We start from the raw sequence: 17,643 nt of genomic DNA on the forward strand, positions 1-17,643 counted from the left end.
AATGTATTTTGGGGGCCCACCATATGGATACATTAAAGTATAATAAATAATTTAACAAGTTTTTTATATGAACATAGGCTGGTTGAGGTGCTGTACATTGAATATATGTATGTAGTGCAGTAAATCTAAAGTGTTATGTGCTACTTGTGCAGGGGGTGGGAGACTAGGGGCTCACTTTGCTCAGGGGCCCCTTGGGGGATTCCCCTGTACCCCTGTGGGCCAGTCCGAGCCTGGTTTCATATACCAGTTTTTTTTTCTTGAATTGAAGAGTTACCTTAACATAGTTTATAAAACATCCAGTTCGGCCTGTCATCCTGTATGTTGATCCAGAGGAAGGCAAAAAACCTCTGTGAGGTAGATGCCAATTTTCCCCACTTAAAAGGGAAAAAATTCCTTCCCGACTCCAATCAGGCAATCAGACTAACTCCCTGGATCAATGACCACTCTCTAGTAGCTATAGCATGTAATATTATTACACTCCAGATATACATCCAAGCCCCTCTTGAACTCTTTTGGTTAACTCACCATCACCACCTCCTCAGGCAGAGAGTTAAATAGTCTCACTGCTCTTACCATAAAGAATCCTCTTCTATGTTTGTGTACAAACCTTTTTTCCTCCAAACGCAGAGGATGTCTCCTCATCACATTCACAGTCCTAGGGATAAATAGATGATGGGAGAGATCTCTGTACTGACCCCTGATATATTTATACATAGTTATTAGATCTTCCCTCAGTCATCTTTTTTCTAAAGTTAATTACCCTAATTTTGACAATCTTAAGGGTACTGTAGTCCACCCATTCCAGTTATTACTTTAGTTGCCCTCCTCTGAACCCTCTCCAGCTCTGCTATGTCTGTCTTGTTCACAGGAGCCAAGAACTGTACACAGTACTCCATGTGTGGTCTGACTAGTGATTTGTAAAGTGGTAGGACTATGTTCTCATCGCTGGCATCTATTCCCCTTTTGATGCAACCCATTATCTCATTGGGCTTGGCAGCAGCTGCCTGACACTGGTTTCTACAGCTTAGTTTGCTGTTCACAAAAATTCCTATGTCCTTTTCCATCTCAGTGTTACCCAGTGTTTTACCATTTAGTATGTACGGGTGACTTGCATTATTCCATTCCATGTGCATAACCTTACATTTGTCAGTGTTAAAGCTCATCTGCCACTTCTCTGCCAAAGCCACAAATCTACCTAGATCCATCTGCAGCCGTATACTGTCCTCTTCAGTGTCCATTACTTTACACAGTTTAGTGTCTGCAAAAAATAATATTTTACTGTGCAAGCCTTCTACAAGATCATGAATAAATATATTGAAGATAATAGGGCCCAATACTGACCCCTGAAGTACTTCACTAGTGACAGTGACCCAATGTGAGTGAGTTATTAACCACCCTCTGTTTTTTTTATCACTGAGCCAGTTACTTACCCAGATTTTCATTTTATATACTAACCTTTTATGAAGTACAAAGTTAAATGCTTTGGAGAAGCCCAGATATACGACATCCATTGATTTGCCGCTGTCAAGTCTAGAACTTACCTCCTCATAGAAATTGATTACATTAGATTGACATAAACTATCATCCCTCATGAAGCCATACTGATATGGCGTTATTTGCTTATTTTCATTGACATACTCCAAGATAGCATCCCTTAGAAAACCTTCAAACAGTTTATCCACGAGAGATGGTAAACTTACCGGCCTATAGTTTCAGGGCTCTGTTTTTGGACACTTTTTGAATATTGGCACCACATTTGCTATGCGCCAATCCTGAGAAACACTCCCTGTCAGTATAGAGTCCTTAACCCCTTAAGGACACATGACGTATCGGTACGGCATGTTTCCCGAGTCCTTAAGGACACATGACGTACCGGTACGTCATGTGTTGTTCCGATCACTGCTGTGCGGCCGGCTGTGCACATTGCTGGCACCCTGGTATAAACGGCTGACATCGGTGATGCGATGTCAGACGTTTAACCCTTTCCATACAGCGGTCCGTACGGACCGCTGTATGGAAAAAGTTAACAGTAAGAGGGAGCTCCCTCCCTCTCCGATCGGGGGGCTGCAGTGCCTTTGCAGCCCCCCGATGGAGAGGGAGAGAGCCCCCAGACAGCCCCCCAGAGCCCCGTCCTTACCCTTCCCCGTCTGCGCAGTTCTGACCATAACTGAGCAGACGGGGAAGGTTCCCATGGCAACAGGACGCCTGCTCAGGCGTCCTGCTGTCCATGGTGCTGAACAGATCTGTGCTGAAAGCATAGATCTGTTCAGTGTAAGTAAAATACAGTACAGAGCCCTATATAGAGTACAGTACTGTATTATACAGACATCAGACCCACTGGATCTTCAAGAACCAAGTTGGTCTGGGTCAAAAAAAAAGTGAAAAAAAGGTAAAAATCAAAAAACACATTTATCACTGATTAAAAATTAAAAAAATAAAATTCCCTACACATGTTTGGTATCGCCGCGTCCGTAACGACCTGATCTATAAAACGGTCATGTTACTTTACCCGAGCGGTGAACGCCATAAAAATAAAAAATAAAAAACTATGATGAAATTGAAATTTTGTCCACCTTACTTCCCAAAAAAAGGTAATAAAAGTGATCAAAAAAGTCGCATGTACGCCAAAATTGTAACAATCAAACCGTCATCTCATCCTGCAAAAAATGAGACCCTACTTAAGATAATCGCCCAAAAACTGAAAAAACTATGGCTCTTAGACTATGGAAACACTAAAACATCATTTTTTTTGTTTCAAAAATGAAATCATTGTGTAAAACTTACATAAATAAAAAAAAAGTATACATATTAGGTATCGCCGCGTCCGTATCAACCGGCTCTATAAAAATATCACATGACCTAACCCCTCAGATGACCACCGTAAAAAAATAAGAAATAAAAACGGTGTAAAAAAAGCCATTTTTTTGTCATCTTACGTCACAAAAAGTGTAATAGCAAGCGATCAAAAAGTCATATGCACCCCAAAATAGTGCCAATCAAACCGTCATCTCATCCCGCAAAAAATGAGACCCTACTTAAGATAATCACCCAAAAACTGAAAAAACAATGGCTCTTAGACTATGGAGACACTAAAACATTTTTTTTGTTTTAAAAATGAAATCATTGTGTAAAACGTACATAAATAAAAAAAATTGTATACATATTAGGTATCGCCGCGTCCGTGACAACCTGCTCTATAAAATTACCACATGATCTAACCTGTCAGATGAATGTTGTAAATAAAAAAATAAAAAACACTGCCAAAAAAGCTATTTCTTGTTACCTTGCCGCACAAAAAGTGTAATATAGAGCAACCAAAAATCATATGTACCCTAAACTAGTACTAACAAAACTGCCACCCTATCCCGTAGTTTCTAAAATGGGGTCACTTTTTTGGAGTTTCTACTCTAGGGGTGCATCAGGGGGGGCTTCAAATGGGACATGGTGTAAAAAAAAACAGTCCAGCAAAACCTGCCTTCCAAAAACCGTATGGCATTCCTTTCCTTCTGCGCCCTGCCGTGTGCCCGTACAGCGGTTTACGACCACATATGGGGTGTTTCTGTAAACTACAGAATCAGGGCCATAAATAATGAGTTTTGTTTGGCTGTTAACCCTTGCTTTGTAACTGGAAAAAAAAATTAAAATGGAAAATCTGCCAAAAAAGTGAAATTTTGAAATTGTATCTCTATTTTCCATTAAATCTTGTGCAACACCTAAAGGGTTAACAAAGTTTGTAAAATCCGTTTTGAATACCTTGAGGGGTGTAGTTTCTTAGATGGGGTCACTTTTATGGAGTTTATAATCTGGGGGTGCATCAGGGGGGCTTCAAATGGGACTTGGTGTCAAAAAACCGGTCCATAAAAATCAGCCCTCCAAAAAACAAACGGCGCACCTTTCCCTCTACGCCCCGCTGTGTGGCCGTACAGTAGTTTACGGCCACATATGGGGTGTTTCTGTAAACAGCAGAGTCAGGGCAATAAAGATACAGTCTTGTTTGGCTGTTAACCCTTGCTTTGTTAGTGGAAAAAATGGGTTAAAATGGAAAATTAGGCAAAAAAATGAAATTCTCACATTTCATCGCCATTTGCCAATAACTCTTGTGCAACACCTAAAGGGTTAACGACGTATGTAAAATCGGTTTTGAATACCTTGAGGGGTGTAGTTTCTTAGATGGGGTCACTTTTAGGGAGTTTCTCCTTTAGGGGTGCATCAGGGGGCTTCAAATGGGACATGGTGTAAATAAACCAGTCCATAAAAATCAGCCTTCCAAAAAACAAACGGCGCACCTTTCCCTCTACGCCCCGCTGTGTGGCCGTACAGTAGTTTACGGCCACATATGGGGTGTTTCTGTAAACAGCAGAGTCAGGGCAATAAAGATACCGTCTTGTTTGGCTGTTAACCCTTGCTTTGTTAGTGGAAAAAATGGGTTAAAATGAAAAATTAGACAAAAAAATAAAATTCTCAAATTTCCTCCCCATTTGCCAATAACTCTTGTGCAACACCAAAAGGGTTAACAACGTATTCAAAATCAGTTTTGAATACCTTGAGGGGTGTAGTTTCTTAGATGGGGTCATTTTTGGGTGGTTTCTATTATGTAAGCCTCGCAAAGTGACTTGAGACCTGAACTGGTCCCTAAAAATTGAGTTTTTGTAAATTTCTGAAAAATTTCAAGATTTGCTTCTAAACTTCTAAGCCTTATAACATCCCCAAAAAATAAAATATCATTCCCAAAATAATTCAAACATGAAGTAGACATATGGGGAATGTAAAGTCATCCAAATTTTTGGGGGTATTACTATGTATTACAGAAGTAGAGAAACTAGAACTTTGAAATTTGCAAATTTTTCCAAATTTTTGTTAAATTTGGTATTTTTTGGTGCAAAAAAAATAATTTTTTTGACTTCATTTTACCAGTGTCATGAAGTACAATATGTGACGAAAAAACAATCTCAGAATGGCCTGGATAAGTCAAAGCGTTTTAAAGTTATCAGCACTTAAAGTGACTCTGGTCAGATTTGCAAAAAATGGCCTGGTCCTTAAGGTGAAATAGGGCTGTGTTCTTAAGGGGTTAAATATCAGAAATAAGGGTCTGGCTATGACATTACTTAATTCTCTTAGAATACAGGGGTGTATGCCATCTGGTCCTGGCGATTTGTCTATTGTACTTCTTCCTGGGTCAGACAGGACACTTTTAATTGGGAATTTACTTTTACATTCTGCATTTCATCTGACTGTTTATTTTGCTTTGTGAATACAGTAGAGAGAAAAATATTTAATAGCTTTGCTTTCCCTCATCTCTGCAACTCCCCCCTCATTACTCTGTAAAGGGCTGACACCTTCAGATTTATACTTTTTACCATTTATATAACTGAAAAACATTTTAGGGTTAGTTTTGCTCTCTTTGGCAATTAATCTCTCGGTCTCTAGTTTGGCTGCTTTTATTAGTTTTTTACATATTCAATTTTTTCCTTTGGGTTTTTCAGTGCTTCCTCGCTACCCTCCTGTTTTAGTGATTGAAGTGCTTTCTATTTGTAATTTATTGCTTTCTTTACAGTTCTACTTATCCACATTGGTTTTTTCTTGTTCATTAAACTTTTATTTCCATAAGGTATGTACCTCTCACAATTAGATTGTAGGGTGCTTTTAAAAATATCCTATTTTGTGGATGTACTTTTATTTTTGAGGACTTTGTCCCAGTTAGTTAGGCCTATAGCCTCTCTTAGTTGGCTAAATTTAGTTTTTTTGAAGTTTGTTGTTTTTGTTCCTCTCTGAAAAAACACTCTTGAATTAAAATTGAAAGGTTATTACTTTATGGTCACTATTTTCCAGGTGTCCCCCAACCTGCACATCTGTTGTTCTGTCAGGTCTATTGGTTATTACTAAGTCCAGTATGGCCGTCCCTCTAGTTGGGTCCTGAACCAGTTGGGAAAGGTAATTGTCGATGGTTATTGGCAAGAACCTGTTTCCTTTATGAGATATACAGGTTTCAGTTTCCCAGTCTAGATCTGGGTAGTTGAAGTCCCCCATAATATCGACCTCGTTATGATCTGCCGCCTCGTCTATCTTGTTTAGTAGTATATTTTCTGTTGACACTGGTATATTAGGTGGTTTAAAATAAACTCCTATTAGTATTTTATTATTGTTTTTGCCTCCATGTATTTCTATCCACCGTGATTCCACATGTTCATGTCCCTCACTTATATATTCTCGGACTGTGGGCTTTAGACAGGACTTTACATAAAGGCAGACCCCTCCCGCTCTCCGGTTTTTGTGATCCTTTCTAAACAGACTGTAACCCTGTACATTAACTGTCCAGTCATAGCTATCATTCAGCCATGCCTCAGTCATTCCCACTATGTCATAGTCCTCCTCACACATCACTAATTCCAGTTCACCAGTTTTATTAGTCAGGCTTTGGCATGAGTATACATACAATATTTTTTACCCTACACCTTTCCTTCTGAACTGTTCTAGTCCCTCCTTCCATTCCTCCCCAGTCACATTACCTTGCCCCAATCTCTATCTGCACTATCTTCCCTTCCTATAACGTAATTACCCTCCCCCCAGTCCCTAGTTTAAACACTCCTCCAACCTTCTATCCATCTAGTTCCCCAACACAGCTCCCCCTTCCCCATTGAGGTGCAGCCCATCCCTACGATAGAGCCTGTAGCCGACAGAGAAAACGGCCCAGTTCTCCAGGAACCCAAACCCCTACTTCCTACACCAGTTCTTGAGCTGCTTGTTAACCTCCCTAATCTCCCGCTGCCTTTTTTGTGTTGCTCATGGTATAGGTAGTATTTTGGAAAACACTACCTTTGAGGTCCTTGCCCTAAGCTTCTGACCTAAATCCCTAAAATAATTTTTAAGAACGCTCCACCTACATCTAACTTTGTCATTTGTTCCGATATGGACCATGACTGCTGGATTTTCTCCAGGCACTCCCAGTAATCTGTCAACCCGTTCTGCGATGTGTCAAACTCGAGCGCCGGGAAAACAACAGACCATTAGACGATCCTTGTCTTTGTGACAGATCGCCTTATCTGTACACACTTTAACTCAAACAAGCGAACGCTCACAAACTCGCGTTTTTTGTCTGCTTGTATAAGTGCAGCTCTCAAACCAGACTGCTTTTTTTCCTCTGGATTCAAAGGGCTGAGCTGCCCTCAAGACTGGCTATTTAACTTCTCCTAATTAGATAGCCACACCCTAATTATTCACCTGTGCAACACCCTCAAGAAGGAAGAGAGAAAAAAAAATGTAATTACAGTATACTCGCAGCTGCTATGAAATAAACCTGAAAGACTGTTTTTTTCCCTCTGGATTTAAAGGGCATCTGTCAGCAGATTTGTACCCATGAAACTGACTGATCTGTGGGATCTACGCTTGGCAGCTGAAGGCTTCTGTGTTGGTCCCATGTTCACATGTGCCGCATTGCTGACAAAAATTGTTTTTTAATTTATTCAAATGAGTCTCCAAGAGCAACAGGGGCGTAGCTGTTGCACCAGGAGGCTCTGCTCTCTCTGCAACTTTTGCACCCTGTGCACTCTGATTGGCAAGACCAGGCAGTGAAAACATCATCATGTCTGGTCCTGTCAAAGAGCAATAGGTGTGACAGTTGCAGACAGAGCAGAACCTCTAGGTGTAATGGCAACGCCTCTGTTGCTCTTAGAGGCTCATTTACATACATTAAAACATAATTTTTCTCAGCAATGTGGACACATATGAACATGGGACCAACACAGATGCCTTCATCTGCCAAGCGCACATGTAACAGGTCAGCCAGTTTTATAGGTACAAATCTGCTGACAGATGCCCTTTAATGGCTAGATGGTAAATATGGTGAATGGCTACACACTTTTGTCTTACTTTGTAGCAACTTTTGGTTGGCTTAAAAAAAAGCATCCAAATGGCCCATTCACCATTTTTGGTCGCTTCATTTTCTACAAAAATAAATAAATTAAAAGTGATAAAAAAGTCATACACACCCCAGAATGGTATCAATGAAAAGATCAGATCGCTCCACGAAAAATAAGCCCCATACAACTCCGTACATGTAATTACAAAAAAATTACAGGGGTACAAATATGGCAACAAAAAAATAAAACTGATTTTTTTTCCCCACAAAACGCAAGAAAAAGTATACATATAAGGTATAAGGACCTGCAGAATAAAAATAAACAGTTTTATCGCACATCAAACTTCGTGAATAAAAAATACTAAGTGAGCTTGATAAAGAGTTCTCTATCAGAGGACTATTGCAATAGGATCATTACATTTTTAGACACTACCTACTATCAAATGGATACTTGCAGATATTGCTGATCTAGACAATAACATTTTATAGTGGTCCCATACTATAAGGATTTAACTAATAAGCTGCTGATTGAATTTCTGACCTATCTGGATCTTGAGACTATATTTATTATGCTGCTTACTTGAATATTCTGATATCAGAAACTTGAAGAATATATGCTGCTATTTGAAATCTATATGCTGCTTAACAATTGCTGCTAATCTCTACGTTCCCTACGTTGTGCATGTTAATTTTAATTTTAATTGTATTTTATCTATTTCATTATTCCATATGTGTGATTTATTTTAATTAATTAATATATTATATACTACGCTACTCTAATTGAAAGTGTGCATGCTATCATTTTTATTTACATTTTTATCTATTGGACTGGGTGTACCATTAGCAGTTGCACCTTTACCACACTACCCTCGGTTGAGCAACTCCACTACTCCAAAATTATTTCACTTAAAAAAAAAAAAAATTGAAGTATATTTTTTTTAAAAAAATGTTTTAAACAAAATGTTTATTTGGATTTTCCATATAAGAAAAATACAGCACAATTTGATTTCAACACGAATTTTCACATTTTCCTTACAATGAAAAGCAAGAACACTCTGTTCTCTCCCATTAATCCCCCCTTCCTTCCCTTCTCAGATGTTCAACAAACAAGTATGTTCACAAATGTATTTTAGCTAGGTGACATTGTATCAAATTTATTTGTCTTCAATTCAATGAAGTAGCCTTTTAACCTTTTCTGTAGGGAACACATTTTTTGGTGGTATGCTAGAAATGAGGAGTTATCTAAATTATATTTGTTTTTGCACTTGTTAAAAGTGTAATATCTTACTTCTTCTGAGTGCCAGACTATGGTTCTTAAATGAAGCCGTGTTCCTTTTTTTATCTGGCTTCTGTTCCTCCCTCTGCTACCTTTGATGGGTCAAGATATTTGGAAATTTGGTATGGTAAACCATAACTTTTTCGTGCTATCTTCTATGTCATAATGGTGTCCCTAAGCAGGAGATGTTTCTTAATTTTACGTGGTAACATGGTGAAGGAGGTATGTAATAAGGTATTTTAATCCCATGGCTGTGCTAGAGCTGATTCTAGCTCATAGTTTGAATAATTACTGGATTTTTAATCCAGTCAACACAGTGGTGTAGTATACTGGCTACATTATATGATCTAATATCTGGAAGGGCGACTCCACCCTTTCCCTGGGAAGCTTCAGTTTATATAAAGATATCCTACTACGTTTTGATTTCCATATAAACGTTTTGAACTCCTTTTCAAGAGCAAGGGGATAGTCTGGAGAGGATATAAGAGTTTTGGAAAGGACTTAATAAGTGACATCTTCATAGTATAGATAAGGTTAAGTTTTGCCACTTTTTTAGGTCTTTTTACTATCGATTTAATTTTTGGAGGATAGTTCATGGTATATATGGTCTCAGGCGACCTGCCAATACGAATACCTATGTATTTTATAGATGTCTTATTTATATGCAACTGATAGTTCATTCCTTTCCATATATTATGTTACAATGTAGGAGATAAATCTAATAGCTAACATTTGTTTTGATTTACTTTAAATCCTGCCAATTTTCCGAAATGTGAAAGCAGAGCAAAGACGTATGTTAGGTCTTTATGAGGGTGTGCCAGGAAGGACACGATATCATCCGCGAATAACGCGTGTTTGACTTCCTCCTTTCCTTTCTGCATACCTCAAATTTTTCCTGAAAATGGGATGCTCCAAGATAATGGTTTCAAGGCTAAATTAAATAATAATGGTAATAGTGTGCACCCTTGTCTAGCACCTTTTTTCTACGAAAAAGGCGGGGACAGAAAACCTGGCGTATATATCCTGGCATATGGATTATTATATATTGTATTTAGATATGTTAAAAATGCTCCCTTGAAACCCATTATATCTAGAACCTCATATAACCAGCTCCACTTAAAGTTGTTGAAAGCCTTTTCTACGTTAGTCATTAATATGGCCATATCATGGTTATATCATTTTGGGTGGTTGACGACATGATCAAGGACCGTCATGACCGTTGGATATTATATTCTGCTGCTCTCCCCTGTACAAAACCCACCTGGTAGCTTGAGATTAGTCTTGGCAATATTATGACCAATCTATCTGCTAATATATTAGATTGGATATTAATATCTATGTCAATAAGAGATATTGGTCTGTATGATAATGGCTGCATAAGGTCCTTTCCTGGCTTAGGGAGGACCTTTATATATGCTGTGTTTGAGTGTTTAGACATCCCTAGTCCCTTCATGTACCGCCCGTACAACTGTTTTGGTAAAGGCGAAATTTGTTCATTAAGTATTTTAAAAAATTTGCCTGTGTATCCGTCTGGGCCAGGTGCCTTGCCTAATGCCAATTTATTTATGGCTGTTTGAACTTCTTCAGTAGTTATAGGTGCATTTAAGGCTTGTTGTTCATCTTCAGACAATGTGGGCAGAGGTAGAGTGTGTAGCCATGTCCTTGCATCATTTATTGGCTCTGTATCGTCAGAATATAACTGTTCATAATATTCCAGTAGTATATCATTTATTTTCCTTGGGTCGTGGTGTGCTATCCCGTCCTTTGATTTGAGGCTCAATATTGGTGTGGAAGTGTAAGAACCATGCGCTAATCTAGATAACAATTTACCAGTTTTGTTGCCATATCTGTATAACTGGGCCTCTCTCTGAGAACGATAGTCTCCTTTTTCTGTAACCAGATTTCATATTGGGATTTGGCCTCTTGTGATGTCTTTTTATTTGAAGGTGTTGGAGTGGAGGTAAAATCCATATAGAATTGTCTCAGTGCTTGACTGAATTTGGCGAGTTGTGTGGATTAGTGTTGAGCTTGAATATTCGAATTGCAAATTTTTTTCTCGAATATCGCAATTTCGAGATTTCGCTAATATTTAGAATATCGTTCTATATATTCGCGAAATCGAATATTCGTTTTTTTTTATTTTTTTATTATTATATTTTTTTCTTTCTTTTTTCTTTCTTCATATATAATGTGCTCCCCTGGGTATATGATCCTGTACACTTAATGGCACAGGGTCGTGATCTGATATTACCAATATACTTCTAGCTGTCAACAGAGGGAATACCAGTATGTAATCTATCCTAGACAAGGATGAGTGTGCATGTGAGAAATGTGTATATTCTCTTCCCTCAGGTTAAAAAGCTCTCCAAATATCTATGACTTGTAAATCAATTATCATTTTGTGAAGTGCTGGTTCTTGTCTCCTTCGACCCCCACCCCTGTCTTTATTTTGTGTCCTACCCTCCAGTGACCGCACCGCTAGATTCATGTCGCCTGCAAATATTTTGTTTTGTATTAAGTCTGATGAGATCTGCTGTGTCATTCTCTGGAAGAAAGGACCACTTGAGTAATTTGGCCCATAAATGTTATAGACGCTGAGTTCATCTGTGGGAGAGCTAATGATTAGATGATGTACTCTGCCCTCATCATCTGATTTTTCAGATTTTAATGTACAGTCGTGACCAAAAATTTTGAGAATTACATAAATATTGGAAATTGGAAAAGTTGCTGCTTAAGTTTTTATAATAGCAATTTGCATATACTCCAGAATGTTATAAAGAGTGATCAGATGAATTGCATAGTCCTTCTTTGCCATGAAAATTAACTTAATCCCCCCAAAAACTTTCCACTGCATTTCATTGCTGTCATTAAAGGACCTGCTGAGATCATTTCAGTAATCGTCTTGTTAACTCAGGTGAGAATGTTGACGAGCACAATGCTGGAGATCATTATGTCAGGCTGATTGGGTTAAAATGGCAGACTTGACCTGTTAAAAGGAGGGTGATGCTTGAAATCATTGTTCTTGCCTTGTTAACCATGGTGACTTGCAAAGAAACTCATGCAGCCATCATTGCGTTGCATAAAAATGGCTTCACAGGCAAGGATATTGTGGCTACTAAGATTGCACCTCAATCAACAATTTATAGGATCACCAAGAACTTCAAGGAAAGAGTTTCAATTCTTGTTAAGAAGGCTTCGGGGCATGCAATAAAGTCCAGCAAGCGCCAGGATCGTCTCCTAAAGAGGATTCAGCTGCGGGATCGGAGTGCCAGCAGTGCAGAGCTTGCTCAGGAATGGCAGCAGACAGGTGTGAGCGCATCTGCACGCACAGTGAGGCGAAGACTTTTGGAAGATGGCCTGGTGTCAAAAAGGGCAGCAAAGAAGCCACTTCTCTCCCAAAAAAACATCAGGGACAGATTGATCTGCAGAAAATATGGTAAATGGACTGCTGAGGACTGGGGCAAAGTCATATTCTCCGATGAAGCCTCTTTCCGATTGTTTGGGGCATCAGGAAAAAGGCTTGTCAGGAGAAGAAAAGGTAAGCTTCTCATCCAAGGGAGTGGGCTCACTCACAATTTTGGCCAAAAACACAGCCATGAATAAAGACTGGTACCAAAACACCCTCCAACAGCAACTTCTTCCAACAATCCAACAACAGTTTGGTGAAGAACAATGCATTTTCCAGCACGATGGAGCACCGTGCCATAAGGCAAAAGTGATAACTAAGTGGCTCGGAGACCAAAACGTTGACATTTTGGGTCCATGTCCTGGAAACTCCCCAGATCTTAATCCCATTGAGAACTTGTGGTCAATCCTCAAGAGGCGGATGCTGCCCATAGACTTCTATTATGATGGATCAAAATGGAATGCCTCTTAAAAAAAAATTTTTTGACTTCCGTCTTACCAATTCTGTTATTTTCTGTTATAACCATGTTATAATGAAAAGCAATAATGGAATTCATAACACTGATGTGAACCCGCCCTAAACAGAAAAGAAAATCCCACAGTGCTCCAAAAAGTTGTTCGAAAGTAGTGTTCTTTAATTACCAATGCAGCGTTTCAGTCCTCTTACTGGGACTTTTCTCAAGCAGTATTTTTCTACTACTTGAGAAAAGTCCTGGTAAGAGGACTAAAACGTTGCACTGAACAACTTTTGGAATCAGCGTGGAATTTTCTTTTGTACATAAAGAGATATAGACAGATGGATAGATAGATACAGATGATAAAGATATATGGGTAGATAGAGGATGCATAAAGAAAGATATTTGTGAGATAGACAAACATTAGATGCATATAAATATTACATTACATTTACACAACTGTGTTCTAGGCAGCAAATAGTAAAAAACAAAAACAAAAAACAGCTACAGTTGCAGAGGACAGGTCCTGTACATTCGCTGCAGGCTCTATCAGGTTATGTCTGCCAACAAGCAGCCCTTGTAATTTATTACAGCACAGAGAGGAGAGAGGGGCTGTCAGGAAATATGTGACATTCTGAACTCACCAGAGACCCAATGAACCGCGGGAGCAGGCTAGAGGAGGCCATCACAGTGCAGTGTCTCTGGTGAGAGAGACAGAGAGAGAGCGAAAGGGGGCAGAACCAAAGTCTGCCTGACTGCAGTGGAGCGAGTGCTATGGGTGCAGCACCCAGCTCCTCGCTACAGTGTAACGACCGTGCATGGTACAGTGGGCGGGAGACCAGGAACCAGCGATTCGTGCTCTGCTGTCTGTGCTCTTCTAAGGTGCGGCCTCCCTCTTTCTTCCAGAACTGACATCTGTCTGGGATGCTCAACAGAGGGCCCCATTAAGGGATGGGGGCCCTGGGCAATTGCCCTGTTTTTTTTAGGCACACACCAGGTTTCAACTCACAAGTGACATGTCCTTTGATTGGACTTGTTAAATCTCCCTTTTTCTTCTCTATCTTGCCCAGGCCACCATGAAGACTTCTTACAGCCACAAATTGATAGTACCACTGAAATTCATAATGCTAGAGGGTGATCCAAACAGTACCAGTTGCACATACAGTTTTAATACCCAGCAAAAGATAAACTCAGCTCCTATGCAATTATGCAATGTATAGTTCTTTTATTTTGGAGCAATCAACAGTGACATTTTAGCCAAAGTCTACAACCTGTTTTAAACAGTCTAACATAGTAACATAAATGTAAATGAGCGACTGGCACTCACTATGTGGGTCACAACATCGGCATTTATTAGCATACAATCACAACAATTACAGCAATAATGTAAAAATATCTCTTGGTATGCAAGAGTTCTTACTTCAATAAAATATCCCCCTAAAAATTGTATATAAAATCAGCAATCCACTGGTCTATAAATCCTAGATATAGTATAAAACCTGTCTTGATGGTCAAATGCAATTTCAATGTCCACTTGTGATGTTTGTGAATTAGGGACAATGTTCCTTTAAATGAAGGGAATATGCATCTGGATAATGGTTTCTATTCAAGAGTCTGTATATTCAGATCTCAGTTTAAATTAGGGACAATGTTCCTTTAAATGAAGGCAATATGCATCCGGATAGTGGTTTCTATTCAAGAGTCTGTGTATTTAGATGTCTTGACGTGTTCTTCGAGAGATATCGCGGGACTTGATAGCTTTGTTCTCTGGAAAAGCTATCAAGTCCCGCGATATCTCTGGAAGAACACGTGATCCACAATAGAGAGCGAGGACGCCGGAAGTAAGTGCGGCAGCGTGGTGTGGAAAGCTGGGGAACGAGAGTGACGGACACGGAGAGACACCGGTAAGCGACATCTCTCCACAGCATTTGACCACCCAATATATGTAAGCTACGGTAAAATAGGCACCGAATGCAATACTTTGCGGATTTTGTGGACACCGAGATCTGAATACACAGACTCTTGAATAGAAACCACTATCCGGATGCATATTGCCTTCATTTAAAGGAACATTGTCCCTAATTTACACTGAGATCTGAATATACAGACTCTTGAATAGAAACCATTATCCAGATGCATATTGCCTTCATTTAAAGGAACATTGTCCCTAATTCACAAACATCACAAGTGGACATTGAAATTGCATTTGACCATCAAGACAGGTTTTATACTATATCTAGGATTTATAGACCAGTGGATTGCTGATTTTATATACAATTTTTAGGGGGATATTTTATTGAAGTATGAACTCTTGTATACCAAGAGATATTTTTACATTATTGCTGTAACTGTTGTGATTGTATGCTAATAAATGCCGATGTTGTGACCCACATAGTGAGTGCCAGTCGCTCATTTACATTTATTTCACTCTATTTTGACTGATTGGGTGATCAGTCTTAGACTAGAGCACCTTTACCACATTGAGAAAGGTGGTGAGCTATCCATTATTACCCATAACATAGTAACATAGTACATAAGGCAGAAAAAAGACATTTGTCCATCCAGTTCGGCCTGTCATCCTGCAAGTTGATCCAGAGGAAGGCGAAAAAAAACCCCTGTGAGGTAGAAGCCAATTTTCCCCACTTTAGGGGAATAAAAAATTCCTTCCAGACTCCAATCAGGCAATCAGAATAACTCCCTGGATCAACGACCCCTCTCTAGTAGCTATATCCTGTAATATTATTACGCTCCAGAAATACATCCAGGCCCCTCTTAAATTCCTTTATTGTACTCACCATCACCACCTCCTCAGGCAGAGAGTTCCATAGTCTCACTGCTCTTACCATAAAGAATCCTCTTCTATGCTTGTGTACAAACCTTCTTTCCTCCAGACGCAAAGGATGTCCCCTCGTCACAGTCACAGTCCTGGGGATAAATAGATGATGGGATAGATCTCTGTACTGACCCCTGATATATTTATACATATTAGATAGATCTCCCCTCAGTCGTCTTTTTTCTAAAGTGAATAACCCTAATTTTGATCATCTTTCAGGGTACTGTAGTTGCTCCATTCCAGTTATTACTTTAGTTGCCCTCCTCTGGACCCTCTCCAGCTCTGCTATATCTGCCTTGTTTACAGGAGCCCAGAACTGTACACAGTACTCCATGTGTGGTCTGACTAGCGATTTGTAAAGTGGCAGGACTATGTTCTCATCACGGGCATCTATGCCCCTTTTGATGCAACCCATTATCTTATTGGCCTTGGCAGCAGCTGCCTGATACTGGTTTTTGCAGCTTAGTTTGCCATTTATTAAAATTCCTAGTTCCTTTTCCATGTCAGTGTTACCGAGTGTTTTACCATTTAGTATGTACGGGTGACTTGCATTTTTCCTTCCCATGTGCATAACTTTACATTTGTCAGTATTAAACCTCATCTGCCACTTATCTGCCCAAGCCTCCAATCTATCCAGATCCCTCTGTAGTAGTATACTGTCCTCTTCAGTGTTAATTACTTTACACAGTTTAGTGTCATCTGCGAAAATTGATACTTTACTATGCAAGCCTTCTACAAGATCATGAATAAATATATTGAAGAGAATAGGGCCCAATACTGACCCCTGAGGTACCCCACTAGTGACAGTGACCCAATCTGAGTGTGTACCGTTAAATAACCACCCTCTGTTTTCTATCATTGAGCCAGTAACTTACCCACATAGAGACGTTTTCTCCCAGTCCGAGCATTCTCATTTTATATACACTCACCTAAAGAATTATTAGGAACACCATACTAATACGGTGTTGGACCCCCCTTTGCCTTCAGAACTGCCTTAATTCTACTTGGTATTGATTCAACAAGGTGCTGATAGCATTCTTTAGAAATGTTGGCCCATATTGATAGGATAGCATCTTGCAGTTGATGGGGATTTGAGGGATGCACATCCAGGGCACGAAGCTCCCGTTCCACCACATCCCAAAGAAGCTTTATTGGGTTGAGACCTGGTGACTGTGGGGTCATTTTAGTACAGTGAACTCATTGTCATGTTCAAGAAACCAATTTGAAATGATTCGAGATTTGTGACATGGTGCATTATCCTGCTGGAAGTAACCATCAGAGGATGGGTACATGGTGGTCATGAAGGGATGGACATGATCAGAAACAATGCTCAGGTAGCCCGTGGCATTTAAACGATGGCCAATTGGCAATAAGGGCCCTAAAGTGTGCCCAGAAAACATCCCCCTCACCATTACACCACCACCACCAGCCTGGACAGTGGTAACAAGGCATGATGGATACATGTTCTCATTCTGTTTACGCCTAATTCGGACTCTACCATTTGAATGTCTTAACAGAAATCGAGACTCATCAGACCACGCAACGTTTTTCCAGTCTTCAACAGTCCAATTTTGGTGAGCTTGTGCAAATTGTAGCCTCTTTTTCCTATTTTTAGTGGAGATGAGTGGTACCCGGTGGGATCTTCTGCTGTTGTAGCCCATCCGCCTCAAGGTTGTGTGTGTTGTGGCTTCACAAATGCTTTGCTGCATACCTTGGTTGTAACGAGTGGTTATTTCAGTCAACGTTCCTCTTCTATCAGCTTGAATCAGTCGGCCCATTCTCCTCTGACCTCTAGCATCAACAAGGCATTTTTGCCCAC

This window comes from Bufo gargarizans, chromosome 4, assembly GCF_014858855.1.
Source record: "Bufo gargarizans isolate SCDJY-AF-19 chromosome 4, ASM1485885v1, whole genome shotgun sequence".
NCBI lineage: Eukaryota > Metazoa > Chordata > Amphibia > Anura > Bufonidae > Bufo > Bufo gargarizans.